Source organism: Pseudopipra pipra, chromosome 2, assembly GCF_036250125.1.
Source record: "Pseudopipra pipra isolate bDixPip1 chromosome 2, bDixPip1.hap1, whole genome shotgun sequence".
NCBI classification, from domain to species: Eukaryota; Metazoa; Chordata; class Aves; order Passeriformes; family Pipridae; genus Pseudopipra; species Pseudopipra pipra.
The window spans coordinates 111,520,719-111,536,508 of NC_087550.1; the positions used below are offsets into that span (position 1 = coordinate 111,520,719).

The window sequence follows — 15,790 nt, forward strand, 5'->3', positions numbered from 1 at the left end:
CTGGCAATAACCTCGTCTCGCACACACGCACACCGGCTCGGCCCCGGCTGGGGCGGGGGGTGAGGAAAGGGATGATGAAAAAAAAAAAAAACAAAGTGCAGGCTCGCCTCACGCCGAGCCGCTCGCAGGAGCCCGAGAAGGATGTGGCACTGCCCGGTGTCACGGGGGAAAGCAACCCCAAGAAGTGCCAGGCGGCTCCGGAACGCACGTGGCCACTGGGCATGGGGAGGGGGGGTCAGCTGGAAAGTAGCGCCCTGGCTACCGGAGTTGTCCCCTGGTCCTCTTTCCAGGATGGCCGGTGCAGGCGAGCACCGCGGGTGGCGAGGGACACACGCTTTCCCCACCCCCCTGCGGGGCCACTGTCACGCTCTCCCACTCTAAGGGGAGGCGTGGGCAGGACGGGGCTCCGGAGGGCAGGGCTCAGCCCGAACCCCTCAGCTGCTGCGGCGGGAGAGGGGGGCCAGAAGGCGGGCGAGCCTGCAGAAGTGCCTGCCGGGCGCTGGCAGCGGGGGCAGGGGCGCTGCTGCCCGCGGCACAACCTGGGACTCCCCAGCGCTTTCTCCGGAGGCTTTTCCCGGGAGAGCCGCCAGGCACCCCGGCGCACGCAGCCGAAGGCCCCAACACAAAAGATCCGACGCTAAGACCTCTCCTGGCAAAGTCGCAGCCTGCCGAAAGTATTTCAGTGGAGACTTTTCCCCCTCCCCCGGCGGGGCTCCGCGCCGGGCCGGTGGCGCCGAGCCGTGCTAAGCCGGGCTGAGCCGTGGCAGCAGGGCCACAAGCGGTTGCGGGAGGAGGAGAGAGCACGGGAGGGCGGCAGGGCTGCTGTGTGGGGGACGGTTGGAAACATCCCCCGGGAGAGGTGGCGGAGGGGGAGGAGTGGAGTGGTGATTTAAAGGGACTCCCGCGAAAGGGAGCGACACAGACCTGCGGCCGTCCGCCGAATCCAATCTGCCGAGCTGTGGGTGCGAAGAGACGCTGTCAGGGGCTATTTATCTCTCGCCGGAGCGGCGGCTCCGGTCCCCGCATCGCCCGCCGGTAACAATGGCAGCGGCCGGCGGCTTTCCACGCGCCTGGGCGGCGGAATGGATGGCGGAAGATGCCGCCGCGCTCCGCTCACACGGGCTCGCTCATGCATCCCTCTTGGCCGGAGCCTCTCGCTACTGCTGCTCCGCCGAGAGCTCTGGCCCGCTCCCCCCCCCCTCCTCCACCCACCCCCCCGCAGCCCGCCCTTCCCCAATTTTCCATTTTCAGGACTTTGGCACGGAGCCAGACATGTCAGGAGGGGATGAAACTTGACACAGAGATCTCAACCCAGAGCGATTTCCTCCTCCCCCCCCTCTCCCCACCTCCCCCGCCCCCGTCCCCAGCCCTTAAGTTAACTTGAAGATAGTTTGGCCGTATTTCAGTTTGAAAAGAAGGGGAAATTGCAGGTCACTGGTGCATGGTCGGGCCGGGTGCATTTTTTTAATTTAAAACGGTAGACACCGAGGCCTGAAAAGCATCTGCAGCCCGTGCACTTTTACTGCTCCTCCCGGTTAACCCCTGTGTGCCTCGGCCGCCAGCTCCGGCGGCGTCCCCTGCCCGGGAGGACTTCGGACCCGCCCGGGCAGCGAGCCGGGCGCGGAACAGCGGAGGGCGACCGGACGGCGGAACCGAGCGCTGCACCAGCCTTCCACCCCCCACCCCGCCCCTCTTGGCTACTAAACTCCGGGGCTGGGTCGTACCCGCCGGCAGGATGAGGCCCCCGGCGCGGAAGGGCGGCCAAGCGACAAGGAGCTCGCTCAGGGGGCCCCCCCGCCGCTCCCTCCGCCCCCGCCCGGCCCCGGGCGACAGAGGCAGCGCTCCCCGCGGTGCCCCCGCAGCGCCGCTGGGGCAGCGGCAGAGATGCTCGGCTGCTCCCTTCAGCCCTCAGCCGGCCCCCCTCAGTCCGGGACACACCGGAGAGCTTCCCTTGTCCCTGGCCAGCTGGGCATGCTGATAAGGGCGGGTGATAGGCAGGGAGGGGGGGGTCAGGGGAACGGAGCCGGAATGAGAGGGGAAAAACTCCCGAAACGAGGAGAGCAGGGAGCGGAGCCCGAGCTAACTCCGTGGAGGATGCCTCAGCACTTTCTCTATTATGCATTTCCAGCACAAGGAAAGCTAATTCCTCCGCTGAGGGCCTCAATCAGGCATTTATTTGACACTCATGATGCATGAACGGCTAAACACTAGTCTAAGCGGAGGATCAGCCGCTAGTTTATAGCTCGCGAGGTTTTTTTTGATGCAGGTGAATTATGTTGATCTCTGAATGCCTCGTATTCCTGGGGGGGGAGGGAGGTGCGGAGAAGATCGGGAGGAGAGAGAAAGAACACAAGAAGGGGGGGGAGCGTGGAGGAGATCAACTTCTTCAAGCTTTTCTTCCGCACACCCGGGAAACTCCCTCTGGTCGGGAGATTTGGCTGGCACCCCTCCTCGTGGCCCTCTCCTGACCCCCAGTGTCCCCCTCTCGCCCCTCTGAGCTGCGTGCTGGCCCAGTTGTACCCCTCAGACATGCGGCCGGGCCGGGCCGCTCTGCGGGGCCCCTCCACGCCGCGGTGGGGAAACACTCCCCCGGGGAACGGAGACGCAACGTGGAGCGGGGAGAGTCACGGAGACAACATGGAGGGGGGAGAAGAAGACGAGGAGGAGGAGGGGAGAAACCATATGGAGCAGGAGGGAGGGAGGCGACACGGAGCGAGCGAGCCGGGAGAACAGGGAAAGCAGCGGGGAGCTGGGTGGCCGCCTCGGCCCAGAGCACTGGGGCGGGCGGGGGTGTCCCCAGAGGGGCCTGTAGAGGCTAGGGGTCTCGGCGGGGCATCGGCCAGGCCCTGCTACCCACCCGGGCTGCGCTTTCTCCTCATCTCCTCCGCATTCTCCCAGGCACTGCCCTTTATTTCCCTCGCCCCCCCGGAGAATTTATTTTTAATTTTTTTCCCTCCTGCTGGCCTCTTTCCAACTGTTGTTCCAGGACTGAAAAAAAAATAACAATTAAGTAGGAGTCATGTCTTGTGACTTGCACAATCTCTTCTAACGCCTGAGTTCAATTTTACACAACATTTAATACAAATATTAAAAATCAATATATCAAGGGGGTTGTTAATGAAATGTTACAGTGAGTGTGTGTCACCAGATAGGATTTCGGTGGGAAACATGTCTGATTTAGCAAAAGCTGAATGCAGTTGTATTCTTTATCCTTCTGCTAAAAACAAAAGATAAAGGTGTTCATTAAATCATATCAAATCGAATTAAACTCTATTGGCGGGTCCCTCCAGCAGAACAGAAGTATGAAAAGCAGGGGTTGGAAAATGAATCTCAATGCATCTCTTGACAACGGAACAGGAATCGGAACGCATTAAAAATAAATCAGAGCTCTGCTGTAGGTCACAACAGAAGGATTAGATTGTAGTGGAATAATGGGACGAGAGACAGAAAGGCAGAGACTACCCTGCAGGTACACCTTGGCACTAGAAGGGGAAGCCAGATTTTTTAAACCGTAGGTCACACCAGGTCTGTAAGAGACAGTCGTTGCCCTGTTAAGGCTGCTTCTTCATCGCCCCTTTCCCTGGCTGTCGGGGCTGAAGTGCTCCCCAGCTTCTTGGCAATGCTGACAACTCGGCATTTTGCAGGCCGGCGGCTTTGCCTGTCGTTCCCCCCGGCTCTTTGCTTCTTTCCCTTTTTTCCACCCTGACCGGTCCCCGCTCTCCCTGGCTCGATTCTGCCCTCCTTTAGCCCGGCCTCTCGCACTATTCAGCTATTCCCCGTGACCAGTCTCAGCCCTTGCAGGAGTCCTTGGGAGCCGTCTGCAGAGCGATCTGCCAAAACCCTGGCAGCTGCCAGGGCGGCGAGGAGCAGCAGCGCCGCTGACAGCGGCCGCCGCCCTGCCCGGCGCCCGTCCCGGTCGCAGCCCCCGTTGTCTCCGTGTCCAGCTGCAAGGAGCGGCGCGGGAGAGACGGGACGGGGAATGGTTCTCCCCTCTGCCGCGATGTGGCCGAGAGGTGATGGTGACGGTGTAGCAGCGCTGGGACCCCAGGCCGCGGCTCCGTGGGAACTCGGGGGGCTCGGCTCGTCCCCGAGCCTCCTCCCAGCGAATCGGGGCCCCAGCTCGGGCTGTGCTCCGTGGGAGCCATGGCAGCGGCGAGAGGGAAGGGTCTGTGACCGCCGGAGCGAGTGCTGCCGGCCTCTTCCCGAGCTCTCGTCCAGCTGCCCCAGGCTTGGACTTCGCTCTTGGCTCTCTTGACACAGCTCCCTTCGCCCTCCTCTGCCGAGGGCACGTAGGGGTAGTTCCTCCCTCACCCCGGGAGCGTCGGGGCTTCTCCGACCCTGTTAGTGGCTGGGTGCTAAAGCGATGTCCCCGCCGAGCACTCCGCGAGCAGAGGGTCTGCACAGCCCCTGCTCGGACGGGGGGCCGCCTTTCGCCCCGTGTGGGCCTGCGGCAGCCGACGCTGCAGAGAGGCTCGGGAAGGGCGAGTGGAGGAGCGGGTCCCCGTCCCCCCACCCCTTCCTCGGGCTCTTCGTCGAGCGGCGGCAAGACGTAAACGCCAGGCAGGGGCCAGCGCCACTGGGGACACTGCGGGATCAGCTCTGCCCTGCCGCCTGCAGAGCCGCGAGTGAGCGAGGCAGCGGCAGGAGGCAGCGGGGAGGCTGATGCGCGGCAGCCGGGAGGGCTCGGCACCGAGCCTGGAACGCGCCGCGAGAGCGGGAGCGCGGCGCCCCCGCGGTGCGGCCAGAGGGGCCGGCACCGCCGAGCCCCGGGGCGGGAGCCCCGTGGGCATCGCTGGAAACCCTCCGGCACACGGCCGCCTTGCCGCTTCGCGATCGGGAGGCTCCGCTCCCACTCCCTCCACCTCTCCCTTCCTCCCTCCCCAGGGCAGGCCGTGCCGCACAGCAGCGGCTGGGCGTGCAGCACCGCCGGAACGCGGTAAACAAGGGTGGCCAGCTGCCCTCCGCCCACTGCCAGCTCGCCAGCACCGCGTCCGGCAGCGCAGGGGCGCAGCTTGAGCCGGCCCCCCTCTTGTTCCGGTACCGCGGGACCCCGGCGCGCCGCCCCCGGAGCCGGGGCAAACTGGGGGGCTGGGGGGCCGGAGATGCTCGCCGTAGTGGCTCCGTACGCGGCTACACGCTCGCTCTGCGGACCACGCCGCGGGTTCATCTCGTCGGGAGCGCAACTTCTGCTCCGACCTGAAGTCGCAGCTCCTCTGTTTGTTTATTTCCCCGGCCGCGATGGCCGGCTGCCAAGCACGCCGACCTTGCCTATTAAAAACCCATTTTTCTTGCCCTGCGCGGAACAGCAGTTTGCTCGCCGCGCTCCGTTGTTCCGTTAAAATAAAGCTCTGCAAAGTCTGCTCGGGGGTGCCGGGGGAGGATGGCAACGGGGGTGGCGGTGGAGCTCTGCCCACCTCACGCGTCCCGCCCGGGGTCGCCGCGGTCCCCTGGGCGCCTCCCGGCGCAGCCCGCGCCGGCCGTCGCCGTGCCCCGGGATCGCGGCGGGGCGGGGTGACCGCCCCGGCTCCCCGGCCAAGCCATTTCCTGCCCTCCGAAGCCGCGGCCTCTCGCCGGCGGCCAAGCGGTAGCTGGGTCTGGCTGGGGGACGGCGGGCAGCGGGGCCGGGCGGAGAGGTTGGAAAAATCAACACGCCGCAGCGGTGGCGGAGGGCAGTGGCTGATCCCATTAGCCGCGTCGAGCCGGAGCGGTTGAGCCGGAACAGCGGGGTCACCGCTGCCAGGGGCGCCTCGGGGTGCCGGCCCGAGTGGCGGGAGGGCGATGCTTGCCCCCTCCTCCTGATGTCCGCCTCCGGGTCCCCTCACCCTGCCCTTGTCGGACGGGTCAGCTGAGAAGGGTGATGGAGGGGACGCACCCACCCCCGGGGACAGCAGCCCGAGGGCTTTGTGCGGTTGGGCGGTTGGGCGCGGGGGGGCCTTTTCGACTCGCCGCTTTGTTCTGAGGCGGCCCTGCCCGCCGGGACGTGCTCCGGCCAGCTCGCTCGGCTGGGCCCCGGCTCGCAGCTCCCTCATCCTTGGCACTACCCCTCCGCTCGGAGCCTCTTCCGATACCCGAGGGCGGCCTCTCTCCCCTTCTCCTCTAGGACGATCTAAAAGTCGTCCGAAGCCAGCTGCTTTTACAGCAGATGCAACAATAAAGTATACTGGAATAGGTCTGCGGTTGGTGAGTTTCCAGCGATACTTAATGGCACTCGCGGTAAACAGTCCCTCTCTGTGCGAGCGGGGAAAATCATCCAGACACAAGCACATTCCACCCTCTTTAGGGCTCCCTGGCTGTTATTATAGTTATTGCATTACTCTGGTGTAAGCCTTTTGTAACTAAGCTTCTATAAAGCCCCGCTTACAAGCACCCTGATTAGAATTTTCCTTGCCAGTAACCAAAGGCCACCCGCTTTCCAGTGCTATACAGAGGGAGCCGTCAACAGCCACCCCTCTGAATGTACGCTTTGTTCCTGGCAACAAGGAAACGAGTGGGCTTCTATTGGGGAGAATGCAACCCTTCTTTTAAATATCACACAGCGAGAGCTGATGGGGCACTGGGCTTCGGAGAGGCCGCGATGGAGGGAGAGAGACATGGCGGGGTCACGGGAGCGCGGAGTGGCCGAGCCCTAATGCTACCCACGAAACGGCTGCCACTCAGCCGAGGGCCTGAGGATCATCTGGCTGATCCTGGCTCAGGGGCGGGTGGGGACGGAGCCGGGGCCTGGAAGAAGAAGAAAAGGAGGACGCAGGATAATTGTTTCCCAGCGGCACACACCACTTGGGCACTCTGCCTTCCAGCTCTCCAAGGCATGGAGCGACCAGCAGTTCCCAGGCCCGGGGTGGACCGAGCGCAGAGAAATGATCGCGACCCACCTAGAGCTGGGGCACACCCTGCATCCCCACTCCCCGTGTCCTGCTGCCCCTCCAGGGATACTCGGTGCCCTGGTAAAGTAAACGCCGGGTGGGTGTAGGACATGGCCATTTCTGCACGCACGGCTTGGCTGGCGGGCACCCCCATCTCCAGGGAGGAGGAATCCCCCGGCGGCGAGGAAGGAGCCCGGCTCGCCCGGGGCGCTCCCTCCGTGCAGCTGCAGCCCGGCCTCCCCCGGCGGGCTCCGCAGCCAGCCCGGCTATTGTGAGCGCCCGAGAGCCCGTCTCGCCGGGTGTAAGCAATTACTGTGGTATGTCCAACATGTATGTTAGTGACATTACTAAGGAGGTGAGAGCTTGGCATTCAGAGAGCCGAAACGCTGCGCTTTCACTTTCATTCAGGATGTGTGTAACACAGAGTCTTTTCTCAGCTCGTCTGATTTTTAACTTCCTCTAAACCTCTCTCTCTCTTTCCCCCCCCTCCCTTTGCTCGGAGAGCAGCAACGAGAGACCGAGAGGAAACACGCTGCTGCTGTGCAAAATGTGGACCATGTGTGGGAACTATTTACTCAGAGTGCAAACTGCAGGCACCAGGCAAGGGGCTGGCAGAGCCGGGGGGCGGTGGAGAGAGAGGCTACGTCTCTTTCTTGCTTCCCCCCCCCCCGTCTTCCCTAAAGCCAAACCACGTCGCTGTGTGTAACGGTGCGTTTTACTGACTTCTCACTGGGCTTGTGTTGGGGTTGGTTTTTTTTTTTTCCAGTCCAAGGCTTTCGTGATCTGCTTTTGTGCTCACTCACCTCAAGCCTCAAGCAAAGGGTTAAATCTTTGGAGCCCTGCTAGGAAGCTGAGTTTCAGGGGAAAAAAAAATAGAAAAGAAAAGAAAAAAAGAAAGAAAAAAGAAGGGGGGTGGTGGGAAGGAGTGAGAGCGTGAAGAAGTGGGCAGAGAGGGCTGCATGGTCCCCTGATCGCCCCTTTGACTGCTGTAGAATAATAAAAATAATTAATAATAATCCCCAGCCTTTATTTTCTATTTGGCTGTACCAGGAAGTGCCTCTGGCCTTGAAGCACCCTATTACCTTTCTTCCCCCCACCCCCCTCCTTTCCTTGAGAAGTGAGAAGAAAAAGGTCTGCAGCTGACAAATATTATCCATCCTTTTCATCGATCGGAGCATATACAGATGTGATAGCTTGATGTACACTGCAAACCGGCTGATCCATCGCTTTCTCCCTCTCTCGCTGGCTCTGGTTCGGCCCCCTCCTCCTCCTCCCCCTTTGTTCTTCCCCCCCCCCCCCCCCCCCCGCCTTTCCCTCTCTTTAAATAGATTTCAAGGCGCTGCCTGTTGGAGAGCAGCTCTCCAGAGAGAGCGAGCTATTGCTTCCCTGCCGATAGCCTCCCCCCTTCTCCGGTTTCCAAACAGAAAACAATCCCCGGCCCAAGGAACCTGTGCTGGGGCTGGCGGAAGGAGTTAAACTGATAGCGACGAGCGAGATGAGGAGGCAGCTCCCTGCACCATCGCGTTCGAGTCCTATGTTTAAAAAAAAAGAAAAAAAAAAGAAAGAACATAAAATTAAAATAAATAACAATAAAAATAAATAAATAAAAATGTAATTCGTGGCTCCCCGTCGTGCACCATCACATGGAGAAGAGGCAGTTTGTCCGGGGCAGCGCCTGACCTGGCGGGCGCTACTCCGAGCCCCGGCCTGGCCGGCGCGTCTCGGAGCGGCTGGGAGGCGGCTGGAGGCGCGGAGCGAAAGGGTTAAGCCTCCCCTCCACCGCCCTCCTCTCTCGCCAGAGAATAAGCGCTCTCACGAAGCGTTTCTGGGGAGGCAGGCTGCGAGCAGGCCTTTCACAGTGGATCCATGGCTACCTCGGCGCCTGTCACCGAGACGCTGACCCTCCCCTGGTGCCCTGTGCAGTTAGAGCGGGCTACTACCAGGCACTTGTGATCAGTTTTTCGAAAGGTTAGACAAGGTCCCCGCTCCTCGCAGACGGGAGGCATTACGAAACCGCCTTTGTATCTACAGGAACTTACACAAAAAATAGGCGAGAAGGAGGCGAGGGAGAGAGAGCAGCTCTCCCCAGCCGAGGAGCGAGTCGGGGCGGTGGGCCGGAGGCTCTCTCCGGGCAGGTATAGGGACCCCCACGGGCACCTCCCTCAGCCGGAGCACCGCGACGCCCTGCAGGCAGCTCGCCCTCGGAAAACCCTGGGTAGCCCTCGCCCAGGAGTCCCCACAGCCCTGCCCGGTGCTCGCCCGGTGCCGGGGAGAACCAGCCGGCGCCGGGGCTGCCGCGGCGAAAATGGAGCGGGAGGAGGGAAAAGTGCTATCCGGAGAGCTGTTGTGACAGATGCTAAGCTTTGCCCTACGCGTGCTGGTGAGAGAAGGAGTTAAAAGCAAGCTGCTTTTTCGATCGAGCTGCTTCCCCGAGCGTCGGAAGGAGCGGCTTGCTAGAAAGCCGTCCATCAGCAACCAGTCCAACCTGCCCGTGATAATATGCGATCAACACCAAATCACCCCCGCTAGGCACGATCCATCATCGCTACGATGCAATGGGCCCTTGTATGGATGTGTCTACAAGGGGGGCGGGTGGGGAGAGAAGGGGAGGGAGCAGAAAAGAGAGAGGGAGACCGTGTGTGGATGTGTGTGCGAGGTGGGGGGGGACCGCATCATTCACCGGAATGGGAATCGCCGCCTCCCCCTGTTCTCGGCGAGCGGAGCTGCCCGAGCCAGCGGAGCCGAAAGTTGCTGGGCCGGGGCTGAGCGGGGATCCTGGCACACGGCCCCGCCGCCGCCGCCTCCGACTGACATCAGCCTCCCCTCCCCCTCCTCGCTCCTCCTGGGCAAGCTTGACTGGCGTAAAATTAATAATTAATAGGGTGAAATTGATTAAAGGGCTGGGCGCACGATGGGGGCGCTCGGAGAGCCCTTCCCCTACCCGGTCGCTCCTCATCCGCCTCCGCCTCCCCGCCGGCAGCGGCCCGGGAGCGGGGACTGGCCGCCGCCGGCGAGCCAGGGGAGCTCCGGGGGCAGCTCAACCCGAGCAGGAAGGAAAAGGGCGGCGGGGACCGGGAAGGAGGAGGAAGGCGGTGGCTGCAGCAGCAAACCCTGCTGGGTGGCTGGCTGTAACCGAGATCGGCCGCGCTAGCGGCGGCGGCGGCAGGCGGGGGCTGGCTCCGGGGCTGGCTCGGCTCAGCGCAGCTGGGTTTGTGTGTGTGTGTGCGTGTGCGTGAGTGTGCGTGTGTGTACAAAGCCGGGTCCCGGGAGCTGCCCGAGGGCGGTGCTCGGCAGCACAAGGCCAGCCCCCCTTGCCCCCCCGCTTCTCCCCTACCACGATCAGTCTCTGCCACGGAGGGAGTGGGGAACCGCGGGGGACGCGGCCGGGCCAACGCACGCCTCAGCCTCCAGCCCCGCGGAGGTGGGAAAGGGTTAAACGTTGGAGGGAGACGGGAGGAGGACGGGGGATGGGGAGTGAGGGAAGGGGGGCCGCTGAGCACAGCGCTGAGCGCAGGGAAACCACAGCGCACCTGGGCTCGGCTCGGGAGCCGGAACGAGCCGCCGCCTCCTCCTCCCTCTTTCCCTCCCTCCCTCCCGCCCTTCCTCCAGCTCGGTGCCTGCCTGGCCCATATCGCGGCTCTATCTCTGCAGCAGCGGGAGCTCAGCTCCTCTCTTTCTATCAGCTGCTCCCTCTAACCCCAGTGACCCAGATAAGCGCGGCGACCTCTCCCCCACACTCCCGCCCGCAAGCGCGCCGGGGCCCCCGGTCCGGCTTCTCAGCAGCCCTCCCCACCCGCCGCGCCGTCTCCCGCTGCCTCCTTGCGGGGCCGCCCCCGGCCCGCCGCCTCAGCCCCAGCGGGTTCCTCCCGGCCCCATGGCTCCGGCCCCGACCTCCGCGGGAGGCAGCGAGCCTGGCCCGCCCCCTCTCTGGGCTCTTTTCCCCCCGGGCTGGGGCGCTGCCCCTCCGGTGCCTCTCTCGGACGGCTTGGGGTTATTGTTTGCCAGCGCTGCGCCAGCCCGCCGTCAAAATAATAATTAAAAGCAAAACAAACACCCCGATCCGGTCTTTCCTGGACACGCGGGTCGGAGCCACCGCAGCCCAAGTGTTGTTATTCCCGGGCTGGAAATAGCCCTGGCTCCGCCCTGGACAATCGCCTGTCAGAGGCCTCTTCTCTCCCCTCCCTGGAGGCCCTTCCCTGCCCTGCTTTATTTACTTTTGAAGTGTCTGGATTGATGGAGAACTGCGGACGGCACTTTCTTCCCCCGGCTCCCTCCTGCACCAGGGCTCCGCCGGAGCCTCTTACCGCACCCGGCGCTCCACGCCAGCGTGACCCAAGATAACCCGGCCCCGGGGAGGCCGGGGCGAGCGGGGGAGGGCGCTTAACCAAACCAAACAGATCGATCTGTCCCCAGCCGGGGCCGCGGGAGCCCGGGGTGGGAGCGGGGGGAATATCGGGGCGCCCCTCGCAGCGGCGCCCAGACGGGCGGGGGGGAGCCGCCGTCCCCGCCGTCCTGGAGTAGCCCGTTCCCCCAGCACGCCCGATGGGGGGCGGAAGGGAGATCGCGGCAGGGCCCGTAACGACACAAGGGATAAACACCAAAGTTATCACCAGCCGTGACCAAAATAAATGCCTGTGATAAAAAAGCACTGACAGGATGATCCATTACGCGGGTGTCACTGCCTACAACGAGGTTCAATCAGATACGCCGGTTGCCGTGGACAACGGGGGAAGCGGCGGTACCGGGCTGACGACTTTTCTGGAGAGGCGGGTGGTGGTTGCCATCAGGGAGGTGACACGGCGCGATCAGCATGAGGGTGGCCCGGTATCGCGGGGAGGGACAGACCGCATCTGCCGCGGCCGCCGCTCGCCTCGCGGCCCCTCCGCCCGTCCGGGAGGCGGCCCCCAGTCACGGGCACATCCTTGGGGAGAGGAATGTCCTCCCCACAGGCGGCCCCTGAGACGTGCGCATACCCTCCGGTCTGGGATGCCGTCGGGTCCCTCCCCGGTTTGTGCCCCCACCGTTGCGGGGCCGGGAGCGCGGCACGGCTGCCCGGGCGCCTCGCGTCTCTCCACAGCCCGGCGGTGGAAATCAGTGAGGGCGTGCGGCGCGACCGTCTACTGAGCGATGCCTTGGTGTTAGGGAAAGGGGAAAAGGATAGAGAAGGAAGGCTCTCTACGGGATCACTGCCGCACGTCCTCGCCTCCGGCGGAGCTGCTCGAAGGTGCCGGAGCGGGGGCAGCGGGGGCCAGGCTGGCTGTCAGCGCCGCCAGGAAGAGCCGTACCCTGGGGCGTCAGGCTAATCGCATGGCAGGCCAGCTCGGCGGTACGCCGCGGCCCCGGGCGGTGCGATTAATGCAGGCTCAGGCAGCGGGGATGGGCTGCGGGCCGGTCTCCCTTATGCCACATTCCTCCGGATCGGATCGGGCCCGGACTTGCCCCTCCCCTGGGAGGAGGGGGCCAGGACAAGGTCCACCGAGCCTGTGAGGGAGCCGCCCTTCTTCCCTGGCCCTTCACACGAACAAGCAGCCTTTGGGAACAGCCGTTTCCGAGGTGGGACACAGAGGGGTACAAGGGAGGATGCCCCCCCACGCCCGCGGGAGGAGCGATGCCAGGGCCGTCCTCGCCTGTGCCACGGTGCGTGACACGCCAGCCCCGTGTCTCTTCGGGGTGAGAAACTTCCTGGCTGCCAGCGACGGGTGGCTACGCCGCCGCAACGCATCCCTCGGTCCCGAGATCTCCCCCCCAGGCGTAAACGCATTGCCCCCCCCCCTCGCCGCCGCCCCCTTCCCGTCACGATTTAATGCTTTTCATGTTCTTCGGCAACTGCGTTTCCGCAGAGAAACCCCGGCGCGCTCCCAGCTCGGCTGCTCAGCTGTATTGTGGCGAGCTCAGGCACAGCCGGAGTGAATCCATTACGCCTCGATCCTACAATACAGGTTTATGCGGATACCCTCTGATTTACATTTAAAACAGTGCACAGGCATTGTCTGCTAGCCTGAAAAGAAAACACAGCCCCATAACTTCAAATGACCTTCAAAGCAATGCAATTAACTCTCGTAATTATCAGTACACGCCTTTTAGAAAAAGACACAGGTGCTCGCCTCGGTGCTGTTCCACCTGGTTAAGCATTCTCGTCCTACCAGGGAATGCCCCCTCCCCACCCCCACCTCTGGAGTCCCCAAATCTAGGACTTACTCCGCCGTTCCTACATGTCGAAACCTCCCGTCACCCTCCCCTTCCCCCGCCCGCCGCCTGGGCTGAGGGACAGCTTGCTCAGCGCGGCGAGGCTTTGTCACACCGCCACACACACACACCACCACGTCGCTGGCTGGTGCCGGCAGCGGGCGGCGTGTTCGCTTTCCCGGCTCCCACAAAGCGCTCCCCTCCCGCCGGCCCCCGGACCGCAGGCCACGCAGAGCCGAAATTTAGGTTAATAGGATGGGCTTTGATCCGTGGTCCCCTTCGCCCGCCCCTCACCCCGAACGACATCGATCCACTGCATTTACTCCAGCGCCGATCGGCCCTCGGCGCTCCCGCAGTCACGCTCGGCACGACCGGAGAGAATAAATAAATACCCCCGGAACACTGAGGCCAGTGGCGGCCCTCGGCCCTGCCCCACGAACGAGTGACCGGTCCCCGGCGGCTGAATGTGCAGTGTCATGATGGCTCCCACGGCCCACGAGCATCACCGGGGGCGATACCGGGAACGGCGGGGACGCGGGCAGATCCGGAGGGGGGGTGCTGCCGGTCCCGCAGGAACCGCTACCCCTCCTCCCCTTCACCCCTCTTTTGCACACACGCACACACAAAATAAATAAATAACGAGGCGGCTGGAGCCATCTGGGGTTGGATGGCTTCTCATCTCATTACAGAGCATTAGGAGAAACAGGCAAATATACAGCTATTAAAATTAATCGCCTCGCGCTGTCAGCTGAACATAATGGAAATTATTTATAGGCTGCCTACGATGCCTTTCTCGTCACGGAGGCTTGGTGCGGAGAGGCGCACTCGCGGCTCCCGGCACAGAGAGGCGTATGGGGCCGTGCGGGGGTCGCCGGGCTCGGCTCGGCCCCGACCAGCGAAGTTTGGGAGGTCAGGGCGGCGAGACACAGGGAAAGGGAAAAGAAAAGCAAGCAGCAGAGGCGCCGCGTTGAGCGAGTTAGGATGGCTTGTTTTCAGGGGACTGCAAGGGAAGCGGCGGAGAAGCAAATAGGGCAGACCGCGGTGCTGGGGGCCTCCCAGGGCTGCTCTGGCGGAGCGTCCCCGGGGCGGTGCGAGGCAGGGTCGGGGGCAGCGGGCGGGCTCTTCCAGACAGAAACCTCTGCGAACGGCACTCAGTGCTTAGCAGGCACCGTGCGATGCGGCGAGGGCACGCCGCGGGAGGGGGCGATGCGCTTCCCGAGCGATCTGCCTGCAGATCTCTGCTGCCAGAGGAAATGTTAATTGTCAGCCTTTCCGCTTCTGCCTCTGGAGCGGGCTCTCGATGCTGTTTGCTTATGCTCCTGGGGACCAGGGGGTCTCTTCCGCTCGGGGAACAAAACCCTAAACCCATAAGACTATGCCAAGGAGAACTGGCCTGTTTTTCCGACCGAGAGAGAGAGCGCGTTTGGGAAGTGAGGTGAAACACTCCCCGTTCATTTCCCTACTCTGTCCGGGGCCGTTTTGGCCAAAACAGCCACCTCCGGGCTCGCCCGGGGCAAGCTGCCTCCTCGTCCCTCCCGTCCTCCCCGCAGCTGTGGGGCTCAGCGCGGTGCTGTGCTGACGAGGAGACCGAGAGCCTCCTCTGCGGGTGCCGGAGAAGGCAAAGTACGGCTGCCAAGGGCAGCAGAGGCCGCCGGGGCAGCCCGGGTGGAACCTGCTGGGACGGAGGGAAGGTGCGAGAAAGCCCGAGCGAGAGGCTGGAAGCGCAGCTTCACCAGGCTTGAGAGGTTAATAAATACACCCGTCCCCTCTCCCCAGCCCGCCTCAGGCTAAGACTCGCAGCTCAGCGGGTAATTGACAGTCTCAATCCAAAATTGAAACATGTGTTAACAACAACGCCACGCATCCTAGGAGCTACCCGGGAGATCGCCACCTCACGGTCTTTATATATTATTTGAATCCACCGGAGGAAAGTGTCACGAGGTTTTCAGAGCACGTTTCACCCCTACCTGTAAATCAGCTCTTATCACTGCTGGCTGCTCAGAGAAAGCCAGGCTTTGCTCTATAGCGCAGGAGGAGGAGAACCATGGCTCCCTCGCAGCGCTGTTTCCATGCCACCTCCATGTGGAGTCCGCGGGCACCCCCCACCCCTCCAGGGGTGAGCCCAGCGGCGGGGCAGTGCCCGCTCGCCCGTATCCGGGCGTGGGAGAGGACCCGCGGATCCCAGATTTGGACACTGCTGGGGCTGAGTGGCTCCTTGGCGCCCCAGCTCCCCCCCTGCCAGAGCAAGTGGGACCGGTGCCCGTGTCCCACCCCCTCACACCCCCCCCCCGTCCCCTTCGAACGAGGGTCACACAGCCGCAAGTGGGAACGGGCGCCCGTGCTGGCAGAGCAGCTTTCCCATGCGGTTGCTGATGTTTCTGGGATCGTGCCGAAGCGAGGTCTTTGCTCCCGGCAGCGCTTTAACAGCCACAGCGGGGTCACCTACTCCCTGTGGTGTAAGCAAGCTGGGGATTCCCTCCCCCCGAAACCCCTTTAAGGGCCTATGCTGTCCCTGGCAGGAGGGATAGGGCCGGGGCAGGGAAAGCGCAAACTTGTGCCGAAGTGGTTGGACGTGCAGAGGCAGGACAAGATTGGCAGGGTTCCCCGGGTAAGGCAGATCTCCAGGGCCTCCCACCGCCAGCTCCATCCCTTCCCCCCGCCGTTGCCATCGTCCCCTTTTCACACTGGGAGCCTATGTGAGGATCAACGTCCTCCGCCGGGGAGGCAGCAGCAGCTCCCGC

At 63.3% G+C, this 15,790-nt stretch overlaps 1 protein-coding gene and 1 long non-coding RNA gene across 2 annotated transcripts in view; one reads left to right on the forward strand and one right to left on the reverse strand.

The window, feature by feature from the left end:
• The window catches only part of BCOR (BCL6 corepressor), an 83,327-nt gene extending 82,187 nt beyond the window's left edge, over positions 1–1,140 (reverse strand). The window contains exon 1 of the mRNA XM_064646873.1: positions 925–1,140. The gene's annotated coding sequence lies outside the window, so the exon portion shown is untranslated. The remainder of the gene's footprint in view (positions 1–924) is intronic.
• Positions 1,141–9,473: 8,333 nt separating this feature from the next.
• On the forward strand, positions 9,474–11,511 carry LOC135410297 (uncharacterized). The gene is made up of 2 exons (XR_010428606.1): positions 9,474–10,284; positions 11,086–11,511. It is a non-coding gene; the product is annotated as an uncharacterized LOC135410297 (long non-coding RNA).
• The last annotated feature ends 4,279 nt before the right edge of the window (positions 11,512–15,790 follow it).